The 26,292-nt window shown below is 38.4% G+C and overlaps 1 long non-coding RNA gene across 2 annotated transcripts in view; it reads right to left on the bottom strand.

Moving 5' to 3' along the window:
- Window positions 1–19,956: 19,956 nt before the first annotated feature.
- LOC113894145 overlaps window positions 19,957–26,292 on the bottom strand; it is a 9,690-nt gene continuing 3,354 nt past the window's right edge. For both annotated transcript variants that reach the window (XR_003511483.1, XR_003511484.1), the window contains exons 2-3: window positions 21,893–21,985; window positions 19,957–21,727 (exon numbers count right to left, since the gene is read on the bottom strand). This is a non-coding gene — a long non-coding RNA (uncharacterized LOC113894145). The remainder of the gene's footprint in view (window positions 21,728–21,892; window positions 21,986–26,292) is intronic.

The following is a 26,292-nucleotide window of genomic DNA, read 5'->3' as shown; positions in this document are numbered from 1 at the left end:
AGGGGATTCCCCAAATTTATCAATTTTTAAAATTTGATACCATGGGGAGAACTTCTGTTGTTTTAGCTCAAAAACTTTTTTCTACTCCAACTCTATGGAGATTTTCTCCTAGGTTTTCTTCCAGAAGTTCTGTGATGCTTTAACTGTTATGGTAGATCAATGACCCATTTAAAATTAAATATCTATAGTTTTTGAAAATTAAATTAATTTTGTATTCCTAGAATAAATTCCACTTAGTAATGATGTATTATTTTTGTATATTGCTGGATTTGATATAAATGTTTGCATCTGTGTTCTAAGTGATATTGGTCTGTAGTTCTATTTACTTATAATGTTTCTATCTGGTTTTTGGGTATTAGAATAGTGTTGGCATCATAAAATGAATTGGAAGTGTTTATTACCACTATTTTCTGCAGAAGTCTGTATACGATTAGTGATGTCCTCCTTTTAATATTTGTTTGGATATACCAGTCCAACAGCATGGGACTGGTATTTTCTTTGTGTAAAGTTTAAAATAATCAATTTCATGTTTTTAATATGGGAAACGGACATTTGTTTTCCCCTGTGCTAATCTTGTTAATTTAGCCTTTCAGGAGGAAATTTTCTATTGCTATTTTATATAAATAGTCATAGATTTCAACAACACATGTCTTTATTACTCTTTTAATGTATGTAAGCCCCATAGAGTTTTGACCTCTTTCATTCCTGTCTTTGGCAATTTTTGTTTTCCTTCATTTTTTCTGATAAGTCTGGAAAGAAGTTTATCAATTTTATTGACCTTTTCAAAGAACCAGTTCTTTGTTCAATGGATTTTCTCTATTGTTTATTTTCTATTTATTATTCCAGTCCTTATTCCATTCCTCCTACTTATGTTGGGTTTAATTTCTTTAACTTTTTAAAATAGAAGCTTATCCTTGGTTTTTAAGTGTTTCCTCTTTTCTAACATTAGCACTTAACGGTACAGATTTCCCTGTAAGTTATTTTAGGTGCACCCTACAAATTTTGATGTGTGTTTTTTTTTTTTTTTTATAGTTCAAAGATAATTTAATTTCATTCAGCTCAACATTTTTTTCTAATTTACCATGTTATTTATTCATCAGATCATGGTTTATGTAGAACGATGTAATTAAATTCTCAGTATTTAGGAATTTACTTCTGGATACATTTTGTCTGCTTTCTAAATTAATTTAATTGTGTCCATAGATTACATGCCATATGACTTTGATTATTTCACATTTATTGGAACTTCTTTTGTGACTCAACATATGACCTATCTTGAGGAACATTTCTTGTGCATTCACAAATAAGATATATCTTATGTTGGGCATAATTTTCTATAATTTTAGTTAGGACAATCAGGGTGATATTGTTATTCATGTCTTCTATAATCGTAGATAAATTTTCTGTCAAATTATTTGATCAATTAGTAAATTGTGTTGAAATGTTCAGCAACATTTGTGGATTAATTTATTTTTCCTTTCAGTTCTCTTAGCTTTTGCTTTCTATCTTTTGAAGCTCTTAGACACATATATATTTAAAATTATGTTCTCTTAATTAAATGATTCTTTAATTATTTTGAGATGGCATCATTTACTTCAGTAATATTGTTTGACCTGAAGTTTATTTTGTCCTTTATTAATACAGCCATTTTATCTTTTTTATGACTAAAGATCTATCATTGTCTTTATATTTAAATGGTTACTGACAAACAACTAATCTCAAAAATATACAAGCAACTCCTGCAGCTCAATTCCAGAAAAATAAATGAACAAATCAAAAAATGGGCCAAAGAACTAAATAGACATTTCTCCAAAGAAGATATACAGATGGCTAACAAACATATGAAAAGATGCTCAACATCACTCATTATCAGAGAAATGCAAATCAAAACCACAATGAAGTACCATTTCATGCCAGTCAGAATGGCTGCTATCCAAAAGTCTACAAGCAATAAATGCTGGAGAGGGTATGGAGAAAAGGGAGCCCTCTTACACTGTTGCTGGGAATGCAAACTAGTACAGCCACTATGGAGAACAGTGTGGAGATTCCTTAAAAAACTGGAAATAGAACTGTCATACGACCCAGCAATCCCACTGCTGAGCATACACACCAAGGAAACCAGAATTGAAAGAGACACATGTACCCCAATGTTCATTGCAGCACTGTTTATAATAGCCAGGACATGGAAGCAACCTAGACGTCCATCAGCAGACGAATGGATAAGAAAGCAGTGGTACATATACACAATGGAGTATTACTCAGCCATTAAAAAGAATACATTTGAATCAGTTCTAATGAGGTGGATGAAACTGGAGCCTATCATACAGAGTGAGGTAAGCCAGAAAGAAAAACACCAATACAGTATACTAATGCATATATATGGAATTTAGAAAGATGGTAACAATAACCCTGTATACAAGATAGCAAAAGAGACACAGATGTTTAGAACAGTCTTTTGGACTCTGTGGGAGGGGGGGAGATGATTTGGGAGAATGGCATTGAAACATGTATAATATCATATAAGAAATGAATCACCTGTCCAGGTTCGATGCAGGATACATAATGCTTGGGGCTGGTGCACTGGGATGACCCAGAGGGATGGTATGGGGAGGGAGGTGGAAGGGGGGTTCAGGATCAGGAACACGTGTACACCCGTGGCAGATTCATGTTGATGTATGGCAAAACCAATACAATATTGTAAAGTAATTAGCCTCTAATTAAAATAAATTTAAATTAAAAAAAAATGGTTATTGAGGAAACTATAAAGTTTGGCCTTGCTTTTTCATCTAGTCTGAAAATCTCTGCATTTTGATGGATTGTTAGAATATTTGTATAGATCCAGATTTCCACCCGGTATTATTTTTGGTGGGGGGAGCTTCCTGGGTGGCTCAGTGGTAAAGAATCCAACTACTAATGCAGAATACACAGGAGACTTGGCTTCAATTCCTGGTCAGGAAGATCCCCCCAGGGAAGGAAATGGCAACCCACTCTAGTATTCTACCTGTAAAATCGAATGAACAGAGGAGCCTGATGGGCTACAGTCCATAGGGTTGCAAACAGTCAGACACAACTTAGCAACTGAACAGCAGAACAGCAGCATTATTGCTATATAGCCAATAATTTGGCCAATAGCCAAATTAATTTCCTTTATCATTGTAGTGCTTCACTGTTAATGACATATTTTCTTAGTTTTGTCTGAAAATGTCTTTATTTTGCCTTTATATTTGAAGGATATTTTAACTAGATATGGAATTTGATTAATAGTTTCCTTTTTTTTTCCCTTTCAGTCCTTTGAAGATGTGTTTCCATCACCCTCAAGCTGACAGTATTTTTAAAGAAAAACCAATTCTAACTCATCTCATTAATTCCAAAGCATACAACATGCCTTTATTTCCCCTTTGGTTAATTTAAATTTTTGTCTTTATCACTGATTTTCAACAGTTTGATTTTATGTCCCTTGGTATAGTTTTCTTGAGCTTGCTCTCCTTGGGACTTACTGAGCTTTGTGGGGTTGTGAGTTGATAATTTCCTTGAAGTTTGAAAAATATTTGACCATTATTTTATCAAATATATTTCTGTTCCCCTCCTTTGAAACACCATTTGTACTTAAGCTGGATCACTTGATATTGTCTCATAGCTCACAGAGTGAATGTTTTCATTTATACTCAGACCTTTTGCTTTCTATATTTTAGCTTGAACAATTGTTAATTGCTATATCTTTAAGTTCACCGATCCTTTATTTTAAAATGAAATCTCCCATTAAGTTCTTTTATTTTTTTCATTTTGGACATATTTTTCAGGTCTAGATGTTCTTTTTAGTTCTTCTTTTGTATCTTTCTTTCCTCTCTTTAAAATTCCTTAAAGTATTTCTAATTGCTATTTTAAGGAATGTTTCTGCTAATATTATTATCTATTTCATGAGTTTATTTTTATTAATTAATTACATTCCTAGTAATTTTTATTTTATTTTCATGTTATTGGGGGTTTTAGTTCTCCTCTAAAGAATGCTGGCTTTTTTGTGTGGCTCAATTATTCATCCATTTGAGTTTAAGTAGTTTTGTTTATGAGATACTAGTCTAGCCTTAGGGCTTCCCAGGTGGCTCAGTGGTAAAGAACCTGCTTACAATGCAGGAGACACCAGAGGTATGGGTTCAGTTCCTGGGTCAGGAAGATCTCCTGGAGGAGGGCATGGCAACCCACTCTAGCATTCTCACCTGGAGAATCCCATGGACGGAGGGAGTCTGGCTGGCTACAGTCTATAGGTTGCAAAGAGTCAGACGTGACTGAGCACACAGCACAGCACAGAGTAGCCTTAATATGGACATAATTTAGCCTGTTACTAAGGTAGCATCCTTTTGGGGTCCCTGCTGAATGCCTTGACTGTTTACTAATGTTTCTACCTTTGGCTGGTCTGATCTCAAATATATCCCAGGCCTATCCATGCTCTCCCTTCTTGCTTTTCATTCTGAAAAATGCCTCCAGTTAGAAAGGTAGAATGATTGCAAGACTCACTTAAGTGCTTTCCCTACTCTTTAGGATCACAGCTTCGTGCTGCCAAAGTCTGAAAATAATTGTTCCTATATATTCTCCAATTTTTTAGTTGTTTATGGTGTGCCAGTCTGAAATAAAACTTGCTTTATTTTTTGTCTTTTTGTTGTAAAATAAAATAAAGTTACAGAAAAAAATGAAGCTTATGAATTATAATACTATAAGGTTAAACAACTGCTATGGTTTCAAGTTTTGTGTACTCACCAAAATTTATATGTTGAAATTCTAACTCCTAAAGGTGAAGGTATTAGTAAGCAGTGTCTTTGAGAGTTACTTCAGTCAGGAGGGTGGAACCTTCACAAATGGTATTTGATTAGTGCTTTATAAAGGAGGCACGGAGAAGGCAATGGCACCCCACTCCAGTACTCTTGCTTGGAAAATCCCATGGGCGGAGGAGCCTGTTAGGCTTCAATCCATGGGGTCACTAAGAGTCGGACACGACTGAGAGACTTCACTTTCACTTTTCACTTTCATGCATTGGAGAAGGAAATGGCAGCCCACTCCAGTGTTCTTGCCTGGAGAATCCCAGGGACGGGGGAGCCTGGTGGGCTGCCGTCTATGAGGTCGCACAGAGTCGGAAACGACTGAAGTGACAGCATAGCAAAGGAGGCAACAGAGAGCTCCCTAGCCCTTTCTGCCTACTGAGAATACAAGGGAAAGTTTGTGACCTGGAAGAAGGCCCTCAGCCAGCTATGTCAGCACTGTGATCATGGACTTGAGCCTCCAATACAGTGCAAAATAAGGTTCTATTGTTTATAAGCTACCCAGTTGTGGTATTATGTTACAGCAGACTTTTGTAACCATCACTCTGGTCAAGAAACAGAAATTGGCTAGCCATTCTCAAAGTCTCTCTGTGTGCTCTTTCCCTCTCACATCCCCCTCTCACCCATATCCAGTATCCCAATTTTTATAATATTTGTATCCTTGGAGTTATTATGGTTTTTCAGTCACCAAAGTGGGCACCCGTAAATACTCACCCATTTATGTTAACTTGAATTGTCTTATAAGTCTCTTTATACACAGGTATTTCATTCATTGCTTTCTTTTCTTTACTACTTACCTGCTGGAGAGACAAGCTGCTTGTCCTGTCCAGTTTCTCACTGACTGAATTTTGCTGATTCTGTATTCATGGTGTTATTCAAATGTTCTATTTTTTCTATTTCTTGCAAATTCTCTTCAGGATACAGAAGTTGATAAAACTATCTTTTTATCCCTTTGGTAAGACTATAATTTTAATCTGAAGGCCCTTATAGCTGTTTTCATTCAGTTTTGATACTGGCAGCCATTTGTGTTCAACGTCTGAATTCACTAATTCATTCATGTTTGCAAAATAGTGATATCCATACCTTCCCTTGTGGCTCAGGCGGTAAGGCATCTGCCTACAATGCGGGATACCCGGGTTCAATCCCTGGGTCGGGAAGTTCCCAGGGAGACGGAAATGGCAACCCACTCCAGTATTCCTGCCTGGAAAATCCCATGGATGGAGAAGCCCGGTAGGCTACAGTCCATGGGGTCGCAAAGAGTCAGACACGACTGAGCTACTTCACTTCAATGTTTTTATTAACTGAAATAAGTTTATAAGAAGACACAACCTCATTACTATTTACCAAGTATGGTAAATAGTGAATGGTATGGTTCATTTCCCAGGTGGCTTAGATGTTAAAGTGTCTGCCTCCAATGCGGGAGACCCGGGTTTGATCCCTGGAGAAGGAAATGGTAACCCAATCCAGTACTCTTACCTGGAGAATCCCATGGACAAAGAAGCCTGGTAGGCTACAGTCCATGGGGTCGCAAAGAATTGGACACGACTGAGTGACTTCACTTTCACTTTTCACTTTCACGGTTCATTTAGACAGGGTGACAAGAATGTTGCTTTCCTTTCATCTGCTTTTAAGACAGTGATTTGGGACTATAATAGTCTCCTACGGCTGCTGTAACAAATTACCACAAACCTGATGCTTTAAAACAACATGTATTTATTCCCTTACAATGCTGGAGGCCAAAAGGCTGAAATGAATCTTAGGGGACTAAAATCAAGGTTTCAGCAGGGTTTCACATTCACTTCAAAGGCTCTCAGTGAAAATCCCATGTCCAGGTCCTACCTCCATCTTCTCTCGTTGACAATGTTTCCATCACATGGCTTTCTTATTTCTCTCTGTAGTCAAATCTTCCTCTGCCTTCCATAAGAGAATACTTATGATAAGTTTAAGACCCACCTGGATAACTGAGGATAATCTCCCCATCCCACCATTCTTAGTTACATCTACAAAGACCCTTTTTCCACATACAGTTAAAAACTGTATATCTTTGGAGGTTTACCACAGTGACAATAAAATCTTTTAAAAATGTTATTTAATATTACTATGAACTTGGAGGTTTAAACATACTTGATTGGCTTCAATTCATTGTAATTTTTCTACAAACTGTGGTGAATTAGAGCCTCAATTTGATTTCTGAATCCTTGTGACATGACCTTTGTAGTTTTTTTTTTTTTAATTGTTTTTCTGTTATAAATGCTTCAAGATATTCTAGTATATTTTCTACTGTAGATCTGGGATCAGTCATATCTTGAAAAAGTTTTATGGTTTCCTTTAAGAGAAAATAGTGTTTCTAAAGAATAGTCTGGAAGCTAGGGTTTCTATTTGCACTGGTGATTTATTTTCTCCTGGGAATTTTCAAATTCAGGACTACAGGGTTTTTACTTAACCTTTTTTATTTTACACCTTTCCACACTGAGAATCTTCACTCTCAAGGTCACAAGTAATGATAGATTTAGAATATATCATAATTGCTCATTTGTTTTATCCTACTTACTTTATCCCACATCTTATATATGTTGTTCCATGTCTTCCTGCATAAAGCATTTTTATTAAAAAATCTGATGATAATTTTGATGCCCTTATGAAATACGTGTTCTTTTGGTTAGATTCCCAATGATTTGTTTGTTTGTTTGTTTAAGTCCAATACCTTTGTAAGAATACTTCTTGGTCTAGTTGCTTTGGGTTGATATTCTCAGGTAACAGGGTGTTCTTTTAATGTATACTTCACAGTAATATTTTTTAGCAAGCGTTTAATATTTGTTCTATTTCCTAGATCTTTTTTCTTTCTTTTTTTAGGTATTCCTGTAACTGTATATCTTCTTTTTATAACTTTAATATTTGTCATTATCCTTCAAATCCTTTTTATTTCTTCATTATTTTTAAAGATTTCCTCCCTTGGATCTATTTCCTGTAAGGCATTACTTGTTGTATTTGGTTTTGTGTGTGTACGTGTGTTATGTGTTTTTTCTTCTAATTTATTCTTCAGTTCTGAAATATTTTTTCTTTTATGAGTTCTATTTGCTAGTTTCTGAATTTTTCTGATTTTTTACTGTTTTTTCATATCTTGTTCTTTTCACTATGCAACATTGTTTCATTTTGAAATGTAACATTTCAATTTGCATACAAGATGAGCATGTGTTTCTAGTGTTTTCTTTGACTGCAGGGTTATTCTGCTTCTGTCATCTTATAGTTACTTGTATGTTATTTGACATCAATAGCTTTCCAGTGCTCATTTTTACATGGATTTAACTTGCATGACTTCTTGGATTTGGTCCAGATAGCTTTCTAACTTCTCACAAGCTCCCTTTTCTATGCTTTTCTATAGCAGTAAAACTATAATTGCTTTCTTGGTGTAGTTGGCAGCTCTGTTTCCTTCTCTATTTTATCTGAATCTTTTTTTCCCTTTGTCCTAGTTGTTCCTATGCTGAACAATTTTTTTTTTTTTCAGTTCAGCAGTTTCTCTTCAGTATGAGACATGTACTTGAAGGGAACTCTAGTGCCTGTCAGTTATGAGAATTTATGAAAATGGGCCAGCAATAAGACTTAGTTCTGACTACTGGAACATGCTAGACCTCTCCCAGTTTTAGCTGCTGTTCTCAAATTGAACTGCCATGATTCCCAGTGAGTAAGTTTTAGTTTATGTGGAGTTTTTCTCCTCAGGTCCATCAGATGCCCCATGGCTTCACATTGCTTCCCCCTACATAGACACTGATCAGACATGGGTCTTGTGGCTACTGGTGGCTTTTCTCACCTGCTTGTATTCTCAGGTTTGTGAGGATAGTCTGTTATCTTTTTTGCAAATATTGTTTTTAGCTTTGTTAATCTAGCTGCAGTGTCTTTTAATGTGGGAATTCCAAAGATCTCAAACATGTTACGTCTCCACTACCACTTTCTCAGAATCCTACAGTTATTTAAGTGAGATTCCTTAATATAAAAAGTTCATTAGATATTAAAGTACCAAAAGGCAAAAGAAAAATTCTTGACCATTACAGGGCTAGAAACTGTAGGAAGTAACTACCATATCTAGATCTGGAAAACTAAAGAAGTGTTTAGTACTTGGCTGGTGCTGGCAATTCTGAGTTCAAATGAAGGGACTCATGGAATTGGGATCCAGCCCTAAGAGAAGCCAGAGCTACAGTGGTGTTGGTTCCCCTGAGTGGGCATATTCAGCATGGTATTTGAAAGACTGCAAAACTACAGTCAACTGCTGCTGTGATGAGGAAATGTTACTAACAAGTGAAGCTTTATTGTGCTTGTGCTTACTCACTCAGTCATGTCCAACTGTTTACCAGCCCACGGACTGTAGCCCACCATGCTCCTCTGTCCATGGGGATTCTCCAGGCAAGAATACTGGAATGGGTTGCCATGCCCTCCTCCAGGGGATCCTCCCAGCCCAGGCATCAAATCCAGATTTCCCATATTATAGGTTGATTCTTTACCATCTGAGCCACCAAGGAACCTATGAATACTGGAGTGAGTAGCCTATCCCTTTTCCAGTGGATCTTCCTGACCCAGGAACTGAACTAGGGTTTTCTGCATTGCAGGTAGATTCTTTACCAGCTGAGCTTCCAGAGAAGCCCCGAAGCTTTATTAAAGTCATGCTAATAGGAAAAAGTACATCATGAGAAACTCTGGGCTGGAAGAAGCAGAAGCTGGAATCAAGATTGCCGGGAGAAATATCAATAACCTCAGATATGCAGATAACACCACCCTTATGGCAGAAAGTGAAGAGGAGCTAAAAAGCCTCTTGATGAGAGTGAAAGAGGAGAGTGAAAAAGTTGGCTTAAAGCTCAACATTCAGAAAACGAAGATCATGGCATCTGGTCCCATCACTTCATGGGAAATAGATGGGGAAACAGTGGAAACAGTGTCAGACTTTATTTTTGGGTGCTCCAAAATCACTGCAGATGGTGACTGCAGCCATGAAATTAAAAGACACTTACTCCTTGGAAGAAAAGTTATGACCAACCTAGATAGCACATTGAAAAGCAGAGACATTACTTTGCGAACAAAGGTCCATCTAGTCAAGGCTATTGTTTTTCCAGTGGTCATGTATGGATGCGAGAGTTGGACTGTGAAGAAAGCTGAGGGTCGAAGAACTGATGCTTTTGAACTGTGGTGTTGGAGACGACTCTTGAGAGTCCCTTGGACTGCAAGGAGATCCAACCAGTCCATTCTGAAGATCAGCCCTGGGATTTCTTTGGAAGGAATGATGCTAAAGCTGAAACTCCAGTACTTTGGCCACCGCATGCGAAGAGTTGACTCATTGGAAAAGACTGATGCTGGGCGCGATTGGGGGCAGGAGGAGAAGGGGACGACAGAGGATGAGATGGCTGGATGGCATCACTGACTCGATGGACCTGAGTTTGAGTGAACTCCAGGAGATGGTGATGGACAGGGAGGCCTGACGTGCTGCGATTCATGGGGTCACAAAGAGTCGGACACGACTGAGCGGCTGAACTGAATAGGAACAAGAAGCAAATGGTATAAGAAAAAAGAGTTTCTTTCCTCCTCTTCTGTCTTGTGATCACCCTTTATTTCCCCTATTGCCAGAGCTTAACAGGGAGCAAGTAGACAAATCAGAAATGCAATTTCCAGAGCTCTAGTGCTAACATCACAAAACAAAATATACAAGGGTAAATATGAAGCTGAGAGATAGTAACTTAAAAACTGGCTTATAATTGTTATAATCTCTTTGTAAACTGAGCCTTTTATCATTGAATAATCTTTATCTTAATACTTTTAATTTTTATTTTATCTATTAATGTTGCCTTTCCTCCATTTGTATGCAGTTGCTTTTCTCTTATCCTATTTCTTATTTCAAACATTTCTTCATTGCTTTGCTTAAATGTGTGTGTATGTGTTTAGGAATACATGGGTAGATTTGTTTTTATCAACTCAATCTGAGATTGTTTTATATGTTGGGGAATTTAACCATTTGTGTCATTTATTGCTTTCACCTTACCTTGTTTGCATTTTTTAACTTTTTCCTTATTTCCTTCTAAATATTTCCCTTATTAGTTTTCCTGTCTGATCATTACCATTACTTATCTTTTTCCTCTTTTTAATTTGGAAATTTTACTATACTTTTCCATTCAACTGGTGATTATAATTTTCATTTACTCAAAATCCATATGAAAAGTAAGGGCTTTATGAAAATAAAAAAAACAACAATTAATTCTCTTTTTAGGTGCTCAGTTCCTTCACTCGGTGAACTATTTAAAACACTTTTATTTCTCCTCTCCTCACCTCCAAACTCCTAGGATTTATTGCCCTATTTTAATTATTTTTAGCTAGAGTCTTATCTTCCCTGGCTCAGACAATAAAGAATCCGCCTGCAATGCAGGAGACCTGGGTTCAGTCCTTGAGTCAGGAAGATCCTCTGGAGAAGGGAATGGCTAACTATTCCAGTATTCTTGCCTGGAGAATTCCTCAGACAGAGGAACCTGGCGGGCTACAGTGCATGGGGTTGCAAAGAGTTAGACATGACTGAGCGACTAACACTTTCACTTTTCACTTTCAGAGTCTATTATCAGTGTAGTCTTGCTGTATGCCACGTCTATTTCAAGAACTGACCATTAGGACTCATATTATACGTACCCAGCCTGCATTTCTGTTTAGAATTCTCTTCAGGTTACAGACATGTTAGAGCTCATCACTCTTTCATTTAGTCCATCTTCCTGTCCTGAGATCTACATTTTTTTGTTTGTTGCTTATTTACAGTCCTTTCCTTTACTGTTTCTTTAATTGTACTACTGATATATTCTATCAGTCTTCAAGTATTTCCAAATAACTTTCTTTGAAATTGACAATTAAATGATATCTGAATTAGTTATTTGATCAGTCCTTTTTCTCCATATAAATGATACTTAATTTTTCTCTTGCTTCTAATGGTGTAATTAAAAGGTGATCTGATTCTTTTGCCTTCAAGATTTACTCTTTCTCCAAAGAAGGCAGACTTTTTCTTTATCCTTGGAACTTAGAAATTTAACTAGATTATTTCTAATATGTCCATAACAAGATACTACTAAAAGTCAGAATGTAAAGGAAGTTGAAATTTCAACAAAATGATAGATCCTTAAGATACTAATGAGTAGATTCTATGATCCTTCCTAATTGTATGATATTGGCACATTTTTCAGGGAGACAGTTTGTTTGCTAATTTCTGACTGCCAATATTTCCTTTCTCAGGGTCAGTGAAGTCCTTTCTTCCCTTTTGCCTGTAATGTACTTCCTGGAATTGGGCTTTCATTGTGTTTAAAGTAAACCATGATAATTTTATGTATTAAGAAATTAGTTATGATTGCTTTGCTATAGCTGATGGGAACTCCTCTCCTTTTCTGCAATGTCATTCTTAGTAAATGACAAAGTCTTATTTAAAATTTTAAGTCTATAGTCGAATTTTCTACAACAATGTCTTCCTTCATCAGTCATGGCTGAGTGGGACCTTTTATTCTGCAGATCTTTCTCTAGTTCAGGAACTTTTTATTTTTTCTATATAAAATTTTTTTATATGAAGTACTTCTCCATCTTTTTGCTTCCTCCCTTTGGAACTCCTGTTACTCACTGTCGGGTCATCTATGTCTTTCAGTTTTCTGATCTTGTCTTTTACACTTTCTATCCACTTGTATTTTTGTTCTGTACTCAATTTTCCTCCATTTGACCTTTTATACCACTAATTCTGATATATGCTTTACATGCTGAGGTTTTTTTTTTTTTGTTTGTTTGTTTGTCTTTTTTATGTACTGAGCTTTAAAGTTTGAAAATCACAATTCAAATCTTCACGCTGGGATACAGTGAGACAGGGATACCAGTTAATGTGCTCCTACAATTTTCTGGCTGAAGATGCAGGCCTGAAATGAGCATATGTCAATAGAAATGAAGAAGGAATAATAAACTGTGTTAGTTTTCTGGGACTGCCATAACAAAATACCACAGACTGGGTGGCTTAAACAACAGACATTTATTTTCTCAAAGTTCTGGAGGCTGGATGTTTAAGATCAAGGTGCCAGCAGTATTGATTTCCTCTGAGGCCTATCTCCTTGGTTTGCAGATGGCAGAACTCTCACTGCCTCTTCACATGATCTTGTCTCTGTGTGCACGCTCCCTCGTGTCAGTTTTTGTGTCCAAGTTTCTTCTTCTATAAGAGTAAATGACTTAGGCCCCAAATGGCATCTCTTATGTCCAGAAAATCATGCCTGGTTCTCTTTCTCCAGGGAACCCCTACCCTAACTGCTTCACTTTGTCAGAACCACTCCCAGAACACCAGTCAGATTAGCTTAGGACCATGCTAATGCCTAATTTTAAGTTAATTATTGCTTTAAAGACCTTATTTCCAACTACGATTATACTTTGAGGTACTGGGGATTAGGATTTCAACATATAAACTTCTGGGAAACACAATTCAGCCCATAACAACTATCATTGTTAAAAGTAGATATTTGTTGTTTATTCATATCAACTAACTCTTGTATCACCTAGGTTTCCAATAATTAAATTCTGACACCAACTCCCAGAGTTAGCATCAGGATCTACAAGTGTCTCAGTTTCACAAAAGACACACCCTCTTGAAATTCTGGCCAAAAATGGTGTGCAAAAGCTACTCATATCTCTGCTCAGCAGATTAAATATCAAGGGTTCCCTCAACCCTCTCCATAGATTTGGTAGCTCACCAGAACAACTCACAGAATCAAAAAAAAAAAAAAAAAAGCATTTACTTATGACTACTGGTCTATTGAAAAGCAGAGACATTACTTTGCAACAAAGGTCTGTCTAGTCAAGGCTATGGTTTTTCCAGTGGTCATGTATGGATGTGAGAGTTGGACTGTGAAGAAAGCTGAGTGCCGAAAAATTGATGCTTTTGAACTGTGGTGTTGGAGAAGACTCCTGCAAGTCCCTTGGAATGCAAGGAGATCCAACCAGTCCTTTCTGAAGGAGATCAGCCCTGGGTGTTCTTTGGAGGGAATGATGCTAAAGCTGAAGCTCCAGTACTTTGGCCACCTCATGTGAAGAGTTGACTCATTGGAAAAGACTCTGATGCTGGGAGGGATTGGGGGCAGGAGGAAAAGGGGACAACAGAGGATGAGATGGCTGGATGGCATCACCGACTTGATGGACGTGAGTTTGAGTGAACTCTGGGAGTTGGTGATGGACAGGGAGGCCTGGCATGCTGCGATTCATGGGGTTGCAAAGAGTCGGACATGACTGAGGGAGTGAACCGAACTGAACTGAACTGGTCTATTATAGAAGATATACCTCAGCAACAGTCAAATGGAAGAGGTATGTAGGGCAACGTATGGCGGCAGTGATGGGAAACTTCAGTGCCTTTTTTGGATGCATTAACCCCAGCACCTCAATGAGTTTATCAAATGAAAAACTCTCCAGATTCCATCCATTAGGGGTTTTTAAGGAGGTATCATTATATGGGCATGATGACTAAGTTACTGAAAACTTGTAAATACCCAGTCACCAGCCCCTCCCCCCTTCCTGAAGGTTGGAGGGTAGGACTGAAAGTGTAAGTGGATAGGGTAAGGGGTCCCAGCGAAAGAGAACCAGGCATGGCTTTGTAAACATGTGAGAAGCCATTTTTGTCCTAAGTCATTTTGTGATCTAAGCCTGGCCACAATACTTGCTCTTCACAAAGTCTATTGCAGGAAGGGAGACCCTTTCCAGGCCCCAAACGGGGCTCTTGTCTAACACTTGGAAATGAATCATCTGAGGAGATACACTTGCTGACAACGCAAGAGAGTTAATTGGGAAGGGGACCCCAGGCAAACAGCAGTAGGGTAAGGGAACCCAGGAGAACTGCTCTGTCACACGGCTCCCAGTCTCGGGTTCTATGGTAATAGGATTAGCTTCCAGGTTGTCTCTGACTAATTGTTTTGACTCAAGAGTCCTTCCTGGTGGTACACGCATTGCTCAGCCAAGATGGATGCCAGCGAGGAGGATTCTGGGAGGTGCTCAGATACATGGTGTCTCCTTTGGACTTTTCCTGAACTCTACCAGTTGGTGGTGGCTTATTAGTTCTTGTTCCTTACCAGGACCTCCAGTCATAAAACAACTCTTGCAAATGGTTACTACGGTGCCTGGCCAGGGTGGACAGTTTTAGTCAGTGTGTTTCTGCTAACAGGTCTCAGTAATTAATAATCTTAAAAGAAGTGAGGAAATGTAGGAACAAAGCAAAAGCGGTCAAGGAGCAACAGTTCAGTGATAAAACAGATTCATAGTTCCTCCTCAAGGGATATACATAACACTCTGATACATATCTTTGAGTTTCACAGGAACTATCCATTCAGGTGAAGGACAGTGAACTACCTACATGCTGAGATGTCAGAGTAGTGGAACCTAAGGAAAGATGATGCTTACCTTTCCTGATATTTGTGACTTTTAATCAACTAAAGCCTGGACCTGGTCAACCTCTGCCCCAATACAGTGTGAAATTCTCCTCTGCTTAAGCCCCTTCAGGAATATGCATACACTACTCAAGCCCTTTCATGAATATGAATATAGTCTTAGCTTAAAACTTCCTCAATTTTGCTGTATGGGGAGAGAAGGCTTTGGGAGAAATCCCTGTTATCCTCCTCACTTGCTGCAAGGAATAAATCCTTCCTCTGCTCTTTGGCTTGGTTATGTCTTTTGCACTCTCCAAGAGGCAAATCTATGTAGTTTTCAGGCAACAAAACTTCCAAGCTTCTAATCATGGTGCTAGGTAGTTAGAATAGGAAAAAGGAATCCAAAATAGCAGGGGCTAAAAGACAAAGAAAGGGAAAAGTCTATGAAAATGGAACAAAAGAAAACCCATGGACCTGAGTGAGAACTTCAGGTCAAACAAACACTCCCCTTCTTGGCTAGCCCAATTTACATAGGGCTGGCGGGGGTGGGGGGGGGGGAGGTGCGGAGACAACTGATAAAAAGAGGAAGCCAGGATGGATTGAAGCCTCTCCTTTTGGGTCAGCCCACTTTCATGCCTCAAGGGTGTACTATCCTTTGCTTGCCAAATAAAACTGAGCTGTAACCAAGCTGTAATACTGGTTTGCCATTTCAAATCTTTGCTGATGTGAGACAGAACCAAGAAAATTACACACTCCCCTGACAACAGATTGGCCTTTCTGGTGACCAGACCCCATTCTGAAGTGATCTAAAGGCCTGCTTATCACTAAAGAAGTTCAAGAAATTTTAGTTTTGTGTGAGGAACTAGAGACAAAGACCAAATATTTGTCTATTTCACTACATTTATGCAAAAAGGTAACAAACTGGACTACAAGATGCTTCTGAATCACTGATGAATACAAACTGGGGAAAATGCCATCTAAATATTATAATATGTCTACCTTTTAAGAGGTTAAATATATCTTTAGATTATTTCTTTGCTCTAAGAAAGACACAAAGTGGCCTGTAAAGTAAATGTAAATCAAGTCATCAAATCTATTGTTCCTGGGCAAAGCTCAAGAATCTTGAATGTAAATATCTTAGAGCAGCTCAGTTTTGTTTTGTGAAGCAAGTGTACCTAGGTATCACGTTTCTACAGGTTTTTTTGGCTTCTTTGGGGAAAACGTCCTTTGCTGTTTGGATTTGGATTGCCCCATGTATTAATTTTGTCATTTTTTCTTGAACAGTCATAGGAACTCTTGTGTTGTAAAAGGGAAAAGTCTAAGTATAGAAAGCTGACTGGAAAGGTGACACTAGAAATCAGTGCAAACTCAGCCAACTTTAGGGACCAAGCAAGTGACATAAATGTGTGTGAAACTGTTCATTCTAAAACTGAATTTAGTGGTAAATAATTTAGTAGTAAAGCTGGAAGGTTTGTGCCTTCTCCAGGAATGGAATTTCAAAAAAAATTCTTTTAAACACTCTGAAGTTTAGTTTCCAGCTATGGTAGAATAAGAGGAACCAGATTTTAACCTCCAGCCATAAAAAATAGGGCTTCCCAGGTGGCTCAGTGACAAAGAATCCATCTGCTAATGCAGGAAACGCAGGTTTGATCCCCGATTGGGAAGATCCTCTGAAGGAGAAAATGGCAACCCACTCCAGTTTTCTTGCCAAGATAATCCCATGGGCAGAGAAGCCTGGCGGGCTACACTCCATGGAGTCACAAAGAGTCAGACATGACTGAGCAACTGAGCACATGCATGCATAACGAATAGAAACTGGACAAAATACATGAATCAATTGTTTCAGATTATGGACAATGTCAGCACAGGACAATGGTCAATGTCCCTGTTAAAAAGAATATATGGACAATAATCCCCATTTTGCCCAAGCTTATTTCTGGAGTTTCCAGGCTGCATCATATGAAAGGGTACCGAAACAGAAATTAGCAGTCACTGTAAGTGAGGAAACAGAGTTTGGTGTTTAAGGATGTCAAGTATTCTATAATTTGCAAGATATAATGATGCTGAGGAGAAATAATAATGAATAGAAAGCACTTCGGAGATCTCTAGAAAGCTGACCTATAGTATTCCTGAGGATTAACCTGCATATTAAGCTGTGACTTTTAAAAACATCTGTGGAATTTGAAAGCAATTTTTTAAGATAATTTTTTTCTTAGTATTTTCTCTGAAATTTCCTTTGCAATTACTTCAAGTTTGTAGTCAATTTAGAAGGGACAAACATTCCCAACAATTAATAAATGATTATTCATGTTATGATTTAATGATTTTTACTGCAAAATGTTTACTATTTACTATTGGCCATTGCTTTAAGACTGACAGTGAGCTAGTTTTTCTCTCCTAATATTGGAGATTACTGTTTTCTAAATTATTGTTCATTATCTACAGTTCCATACTAAGTGCTAGTGTCTTAAAGACTTGGGAATCAAAACCTTACCCAAAGAAAGAGTTAAAATCTTCCCTTGGCAACTTCCTGACTAATGGTCAGACTGGAGGCTTTCACTCCTAGGGTCTGGGTTTGATCCCTGGTACGGGAACTAAGACCCTGCAAGCCATGCAGCACAGCCAAAAATAAAATAAAATAAAATCTGCCCTTATGTAGAGTTTAAAGCTTCTTTTAAAATAAATTCTAGAACTTCAATTACTGTATTTGCCACTAGGTCTGCAAACTGATAGCTGTAATTAAGTGCTACCTTATGTTAGAACGGGCTTCCATGGTGGCTCAGATGGTAAAGAATCCGCCTGCAGTGTGGGAGTCCGGGGTTCAGTCCCTGGGTTGGGAAGATCTCCTGAAGAAGGGAATGGCTACCCACTCCAGTATTCTTGCCTGGAAAATTCCATGGACAGAGGAGCCCAGCAGGCTACAGTCCATGGGGTTGCAAAGAGTCAGACATGACTGAGTGAATTTCACTTATGTTAGAAAAATGTAACACCTATAAAAACATACTTTATTTTGACATTTCAGTTTAATCCACTAAGTTGCTGTTTTCAGTTGGTCAATAAGTTCTAGCAGTCCTGTTATCATTAATTAGATCACTTTTTAAAAAAATATATTTTACTTATCTACAATTATTAAACTTGTATTTTCTAAGAAGGAGGCAAATCTTCAAGGAAGCTTATTTATAATAAAGGAATATGTAATATTTCTAATCCCTTTGATGTGATTTAAAATTTTAATTCTTGACTTTGAAATTGAGCAGGATCCTGCTGGGCCCTCCTGGGTACAAAAGCCCCTCCATGTCTCCTGTTTCTTGTTTGCAAAAAAAGGCTTTAATCTCCTAGGCCTTCCCAGAGTTCCAAAGAGCAGGGTCAAACTGTTACTAATTAGGGAAGTGAGAGGATACAGAAACAAAGGAAAAGCAGTAAAGCAAGAAAAGTAATGATAGTGGAAAAAAAAGAGACCTAGTTTTTCCTCAAGAGATACACCTAACAATCTGATGAATATCTCCCTGTTGGTCTATAGAAATTAAGATCCCCCTATGGAGAAGGCAATGGCAAGCCACTCCAGTACTCTTGCCTGGAAAGTCCCATGGGCGGACGAGCCTGGTAGGCTGCAGTCCATGGGGTTGCTAAGAGTCGGCAGGACTTCACTTTCACTTTTTCACTTTCATGCATTGGAGAAGGAAATGGCAACCCACTCCAGTGTTCTTGCCTGGAGAATCCCAGGGACGGAGGAGCCTAGTGGGCTGCTGTCTCTGGGGTCGCACAGAGTCGGACACGACTCAAGCGACTTAGCAGCAACCCAAATGGAAGAAGGTGACTACATGCTGACCACAAGCACACAGACCCCTGACTGGTTGGAACCACAAAGCTGATGGTTGAGATTCCTGAAAGGTCATGCTGTTACCTCACCACTAACCAATTAGAAGAAAGTCCATGAGTTGAAACCCTCATCCCAAATGTTGCCTTTAAAAACCCTTCCAGGAAAGCCACTGGGGGTTGGGTCTTTTGAACACAAACAGCCCTTTTTCCTTGCTTGTGTCAAGGAAATGTGTGCTCAGTCATGTTCCACTCTTTGCGACCCCATGGACTATAGCCTGCCAGGCTCCTCTGTCCACAGGATTTTTCAGGCAAGAATACTGGAGTGGGTTACCATTTTCCTCCTTCAGGGGATCTTCCCAACACAGGGATTAAACCCATGTCTCCTGTGTCTCCTACATTGCAGGAGGATTCTTTACCTGCGGAGCCATCAGGGAAGCCCTTCTCCTTGCTTGTTAGTTGCTCAGTCGTGTCCAACCCTTTGCAACCCCATGGACTGTAGCCCTGCCAGGCTCATCTGTCCATGGAATTCTCTAGGCAAGAATACTGGAGTGGGTTGCCATTCCCTTCTCCAAGGGATCTTCCCAACCCAGGGATCGAACCCAGGTCTCCCACACTGCAGGCAGATTCTTTACTGTGTGAGCCACAGGGGTTGGGGCCCTGCAAATAAATACTGTACTTTCCTTTCCTACAACCTAGTGCCAGTACGTTGGCTTTGCTACAAGGCAGGCAAGTGGACCCAAATTCGGTTCAGTAACAACTTCTCAAAAAATTACTCGAGCTTTACTATTTCCTAGAAGACAAGAGAAAGAAAAAAGCCTCTCAATCTGTCAAATTGGATAGACAGGTCAATCAGTTATATTTCTATTCAGAACTCACAGTTCTACTGGCCATACTATACAATTAGATTATACTGGATGATAAGACATCTCTTCAGTTAGTTTCTGTGATATAGTTATTTTTATTTTATATGGAAGTACAGCCACTTAAGAATGTTGTGATAGTTTCAGGTGGACAGCAAAGGGACTCAGCCATATATATACATGCATTCATTCCCCCCAAACTCCCCTCCCATCCAGGCTGCCACATAACATTGAGCAGAGTTCCCTGTAGGACAGTAGGTCCTGTTGGTTTTAAATATAGCAGTGTGTACATGTCCATCCCAAACTCTGTAACTATCCCAGTCCCCCATCCTTCCCCTGGGCAACTGTAAGTTTGTGAGACTGTTTCTGTTAAATTAATAAGTTCATTTGTGTCATTTCTTTTTAGATTCCGCATATAAGAGACATCATAGGACATAGTAAGAAATACATATTTGGCCTTTGGTTCCTGGCCCAAAGTTCTAAACACCTGGAATTTCCTGAGCAGCCAGCAATGTGTGCACCTTTTGTTACAATACTTGATCTCTTGTCCTCAGTTCCTTAAATCACTCCAGAGCCATCAAGGTGAAGATATCTTATTCATAACAAGCCCCCTTCCCCTACAGCTGGTTCTATGTTAATGAGGTGACTTTTGCAGAGCACCTAAGGATGCTGCTGGTTGCCAGGGGAACCAATTCAAACAGAGAACTTTTCAGTCCCACTCTGTCCTAGGGGAGAGGAAAGAAGGGACTGGATGTTGAATCAATCACCTATGGCCGACCAAAAGTTTAATCAGTTTTGCCTATGAATGAAGTCTCCACAAAATTTTAACAGGATGGGTCAGAGAACTCCTGGGTTGGCGAACAGGTAGAGAGTTAGGAGTGGAGAGGGCATGGAAACTTTGAGTCCTTTTCTGATACCTTGCCCTATGCATCTCTTCTATTTTGCAGTTCCTGAGTAATATCCTTTTATAATAAAACAGTAATCTAGTACATAAAATGAGTTTTTTGAGCCACTTTAGCAAATTAACCAAATCCAAGGATGGCATATGGTGAGAAGCATAGGTGATAACCTAGACTTACAACTGGCTTCTGAAGTGGGAGTGGGAGTCTTAATGGGGACTGACTCCTTAACCTATAACCCAAGGAGTGGGTCCTAGGAACCTCTGATTTGTAGCTGGTCATCAGAAGCACAGGTAATAACCTGGGCTCACAATTTTCTTCTTAACTATAGGGTGGTCTTGTGGGACTGAGTCCTTAACCTGTGGAATCTAATACTGTCTCCAAATACATAATGTTAGAATCGAGTCAAATTGTAGGACACCCAGCTGATGTCAGAGAATTGCTGATGTGGGGAATGCCCTCCCACATATATACACCCCACACACAGGAATTAGTGACAGAATCTTTAGGTCCCCAAAATGGGACTTCTTATTTGCCTAAAGGGTTTATAAACTCTTTTATAAGGAAAAAAACAAAAACATATATCAACCACATAATTTTGAATACTAAATACACACTATGATACTCAAACACAAGACATAAATAGGCTTCCTCAGCTGTGGCTGATTTTTATAAAATGAGCACAACAATTAGGCTGGAGACTACTCAGATATTTTACCTATACATGTGGTTTCCATGAAGGGATCTTTACTTAGAAGTCCAAGCATTAGCTACCCAGAAGATGCTGTTGCTCTGAAAAGGGCAGCTGTGGTTCTCCCAACTTTTTGCTTGCTTGCTTAAGAGCGAGCATTGGGCTGCAGTTATTATCATCCAGCAGAGATGGCAGGAACATCATCAGTAAATTCAGGGAGGTAGGAGTCACAGAATGTGAGGCTTATGAGGAAAACAGACTATGAAGGAAAAAAGAAGCAAAATTATATTAGTGAACTCTCCTAAAAGGAGTGCTATCAATGCAAAGGTAATGTCTATAGCTATAACAATTTCTTGTTTATGATCCTTTAATATTTGCTTACATCACATTTCTCACAAACATGTTAAAGTTAATATGTATGTACCTGTCTCTCCACAGGACTCTAAGAACCCCAAACCTCAGAATCTTGTACTTGGTGAAATTGGATAAGGGGCATTTCTAGTACATACGCCAACTCCTAAAAATAGAAAATAATATTAATTTACATAGGCTTTGGTTTAATTTTTCAACAGATTTTAATACAGGGTAGTAAGTGATCTCTCATTGAAATGCTGTTAATTTTTTTGTCTTTGCATATCTTACTTTCTCTGCTGAAACAAACTGGGGGAATAAAAACCAGAAGTAATAAAAATTTACTAAGAGAAAATGTGCCTCTCTGGATTAGTCTAGTTAAGGCAGAAAACACTTATGTAATATTGCATGTTAATCAGAATTAATATAAATCAAGAATTATAAATTACAGTTCCACTTGAGCTAATTTGAATTATTCTGACCATGTCAGAAAAACTATGATTCAATGTTCTCAAGCAAAATCATGGTTTTGATGTTTATGAGTTTGAGAAGTCTATTTTTATCCAACAGAGCCAACTGTTTGATATTAAATCCATCCTAAAAAATACCTGTGTATAATGTCATTGATTTAAAATATAGTAAAATGAGATTAAAACGTTATTGAAACACTGAACAGCTTTTAACAATATACATAAATCAGATAATTAACATTAGTTAGTGGAAGACTTACAGTTAACATTGTCAAGCATTTCAATTTTAGGTGTCAGAACTGAAAACAGGGAAAAGACCCCATCATTTTGTGATGACATAGGTCTTTCAATTAGACTAAAAGTAATAATTATTCATACATTGATAGATAACTGTATGTCTCAATAGCTAAATCAAGCTTAGAAACACAAACGTGGCACTGAAGTAAATGGACATGGAAAATTTTACTTGTATTGCGACTCTGTGTGACCCCAGAGACAGCAGCCCACCAGGCTCCCCCGTCCCTGGGATTCTCCAGGCAAGAACACTGGAGTGGGTTGCCACCTCCTTCTCCAATGCATGAAAATGAAAAATGAAAGTGAAGTCGCTCAGTCGTATCCGACTTGTAGCGACCCCATGGACTGCAGCCCACCAGGCTCCTCCATCCATGGGATTTTCCAGGCAGGAGTACTGGAGTGGGGTGCCATTGCCTTCTCTTACTTGTATTGCGTTGGCCAAAAAGTTTGCTCAGGTTTTTCTTTTTGTATTTATTTTTAACTGGAGGACAATCAGGTTTTTCCACAAGATGTTACAGAAAAACCCAAACAAACTTTTTGGCCAATGCAATATCTTTCTCATTCTTTTCCTCTCAACCTTCTTCACCTCAGTAAAGTGGTAACTCTTTTAGTAGTTTAGGACAAAAACTATGCATTGATAGCTGATGCTGTTCTTATTCTCACCCAAACCTTGAGTAAATTCTGTTAGATCTATCTTTGGAATATATTCAGAATATTCTCATCAACTTTAACCTGGGTCTCCCGAATTGCAGGCAGACTTGTCTGAGCCTTGCTATCAGCTGTCATTTCCAGCTTTGGACTATTACAATAGTATTTAATCCTAAAGTGTTAATTACTTCAGTTGTTCGTCCATCCACCTATACAACAACTACTAATAAACAATCACTTAAATCAGACACTATTTTAGGTACTTAAGTACACAGAATTATCTCTTTGGCCTTTCCAAAAGGAATGCCTCTTACGCATCCTAAATTTATTATGATATATTGTTTTAGGACATAACGATGAGGGGACTAAACAGTCAATAATGAGAAAATTAGTGACTCAGTAAGGAATCATTTTCTAAATCAAGATTCCAATGCTTTTCTTCTAAACTGGAAAACCGAACTGATATGTCCATTAAAAATATTCTGATAAACCACTGTAAGTAATGATTTTTGGCATACAACATTGAAGGAATAAAAATTATTTAAGGACATTACTGTGTAACATTTTTTAACTCCTCTCAAATAAACAGACATTTTGGCCTTTACATCTCTTAAGTTGAAAAAGAGAAAAAGAATTATGTTGAACTCTGTCAGATTACAGTAATAAATAATACTCATCTGTAAAAACTTTACCTAAATGATAAAAAAATCCAATCTCTTAAGAAATGTATTTCAATGAAGTATTATTTTTATAATGCTCAAAATGTGACATTTATACTTTGAGCAGATGTATACTAGTAACAGCTGTAATGATACAAAGTTTCTTTGAATTGACAATGTTCATAACATTATAATCACAAGATATGCAATAAGTGTAAATACACACACTTTTTATGCTGTAGAAAAGAATGCTAAACAATAAAGCTTTCATACCTAAAACCTTACTACCTAACAGCAGAATTTTGTAGGTCAGAATTTCTCAATAGCATATCACTATTGACATTTTGGGCTGGTTAATTCTTTGTTGTTGGAATTGCCTTGTACAGTATAGGATGTTTTGCAATATTCCTGGCCTCTTCCCACTAGATACCAATCCCTACTCCTTGGTTATGACACCAAAAATGTTTTCAGAGGTTGTCCAATGTACCCTTTCCCCACCAAGAGGCAATATTCCCTAATTGAGTACCACTGCTGCAGGGGACCCATTGATGGATCACAGCCTTGTCATGGTGAAGGGGCCTGAGTAACTCAATGAAGCTATGAGCCATGCCATGCAGGGCCACCGAAAACAGATGGATCATAATGAAGAGTTCTGACAAAACTTGGCCACTAGGGAAGGGAACTGCAACCCGCTCCAGTATTCTTGCCATGAGAACTCCATGAACAGTATGAAAAGGCAAAAAGATACGAAACTGAAAGATGAGTCCCCAGGCCAGAAGGTGTACAATATGCTACTGGGAAAGAGTAGAGGGCAATTACTAATAGCTCCAGAAAGAATGTAGAAGTTGGGCCAAAGCAGAAACGATGGTCAGTTGTGGATGTGTCTGGTGCTGAAACCAAAGTCCGATGCTGTAAAGAACAATATTGCATAGGAACCTGGAATGTTAGGTATTCAATGGACATAAATTTGAGCAGACTGTGAGATAGTGGGCTTCCCTTGTGGCTCAGCTGGTAAAGAATCTGCCTGCAATGTGAGAGACCTGGGTTCGATCCTTGGGTTGGGAAGATCCCCTGGAGAAGGGAAGGTTACCCACTTCAGTATTCTGGCCTGGAGAACTCCATGTACTATATAGTCCATGGGGTTGCTAAGAGTTAGACATGACAGAGAAACTTTCACTTTCACTTCCAGAAGATAGTGGAAGACAGAGGAACCCAGTGTACTGCAGTCCATGAGGTCACAGAGTCAGCCACAACTTAGTGACTGAACAACTACAACAACAGCTACAGGGGATATAATAACGACATAATGTAAAACTTTAATTTTCTAAGAGCAAGTTCATTTTTTAAAAAAATACATGATGGGTATTCCATTAAATTGTTTTCCTCTATTTCTTTACATTGATCATTGAGGAAGGCTTTCCTATCTCACCCTGCTATTCTGTGGAACTCCACATTCAAATAGGTGTATCTTTCCTTTTCTCCTTTGCCTTAAGCTTCTTTTAAAACAACAGAAAACAATAGAATGGAAAGACTAAGAGATTTCTTCAAGAAAATGAGATACCAAGGGAACATTTCATCCAGACATGGGCACCATAACGGACAGAAATAGTATGGACCTAACAGAAGCAGAAGATATTAAGAAGAGGTGGCAGGAATACACAGAAAAACGGTACAAAAAGATCTTTACGACCAAGATAATCATGATGGTGTGATCACTTACCTAGAGCCAGACATCCTGGAATGTGAAGTCAAGTGGGCCTTAGAAAGCATCACCAGGAACAAAGCTAGTGGAGGTGATGGAATTCCAGTTGAGCTATTCCAAATCCTGAAAGATGATGCTGTGAAAGTGCTGCACTCAATATGCTAGCAAATTTGGAAAACTCAGCAGCGGCCACAGGACTGGAAAAGGTCAGTTTTCATTCCAATTCCAAAGAAAGGCAATGCCAAAGAATGCTCAAACTACTGCACAATTGCACTGAGTTCACATGCTAGTAAAGTAATGCTCAAAATTCTCCAAGCCAGGCTTCAGCAACACATGAACCGTGAACTTCCAGATGTTCAAGGTGGTTTTAGAAAAGGCAGAGGAACCAGAGATCAAATTGCCAACATCCTCTGGATCATGGAAAAAGCAAGAGAGTTACAGAAAATCATCTATTTCTGCTTTATTGACTATGCCAAAGCCTTTGACTGTGTGGATCACAATAAACTGTGGAAAATTCTGAAAGAGATGGGAATACCAGACCACCTGACCTGCCTCTTGAGAAACCTATATGCAAGTAGGAAGCAACAGTTAGAACTGGACATGGAACAACAGACTGGTTCCAAATAGGAAAAGGAGTATGTCAAGGCTGTATATTGTCACCCTGCTTATTTAACTCATATGCAGAGTACATCATGAGAAA

Source organism: Bos indicus x Bos taurus, chromosome 1, assembly GCF_003369695.1.
Source record: "Bos indicus x Bos taurus breed Angus x Brahman F1 hybrid chromosome 1, Bos_hybrid_MaternalHap_v2.0, whole genome shotgun sequence".
NCBI lineage: Eukaryota > Metazoa > Chordata > Mammalia > Artiodactyla > Bovidae > Bos > Bos indicus x Bos taurus.
This window is presented reverse-complemented; position numbering and strand designations above follow the sequence as displayed.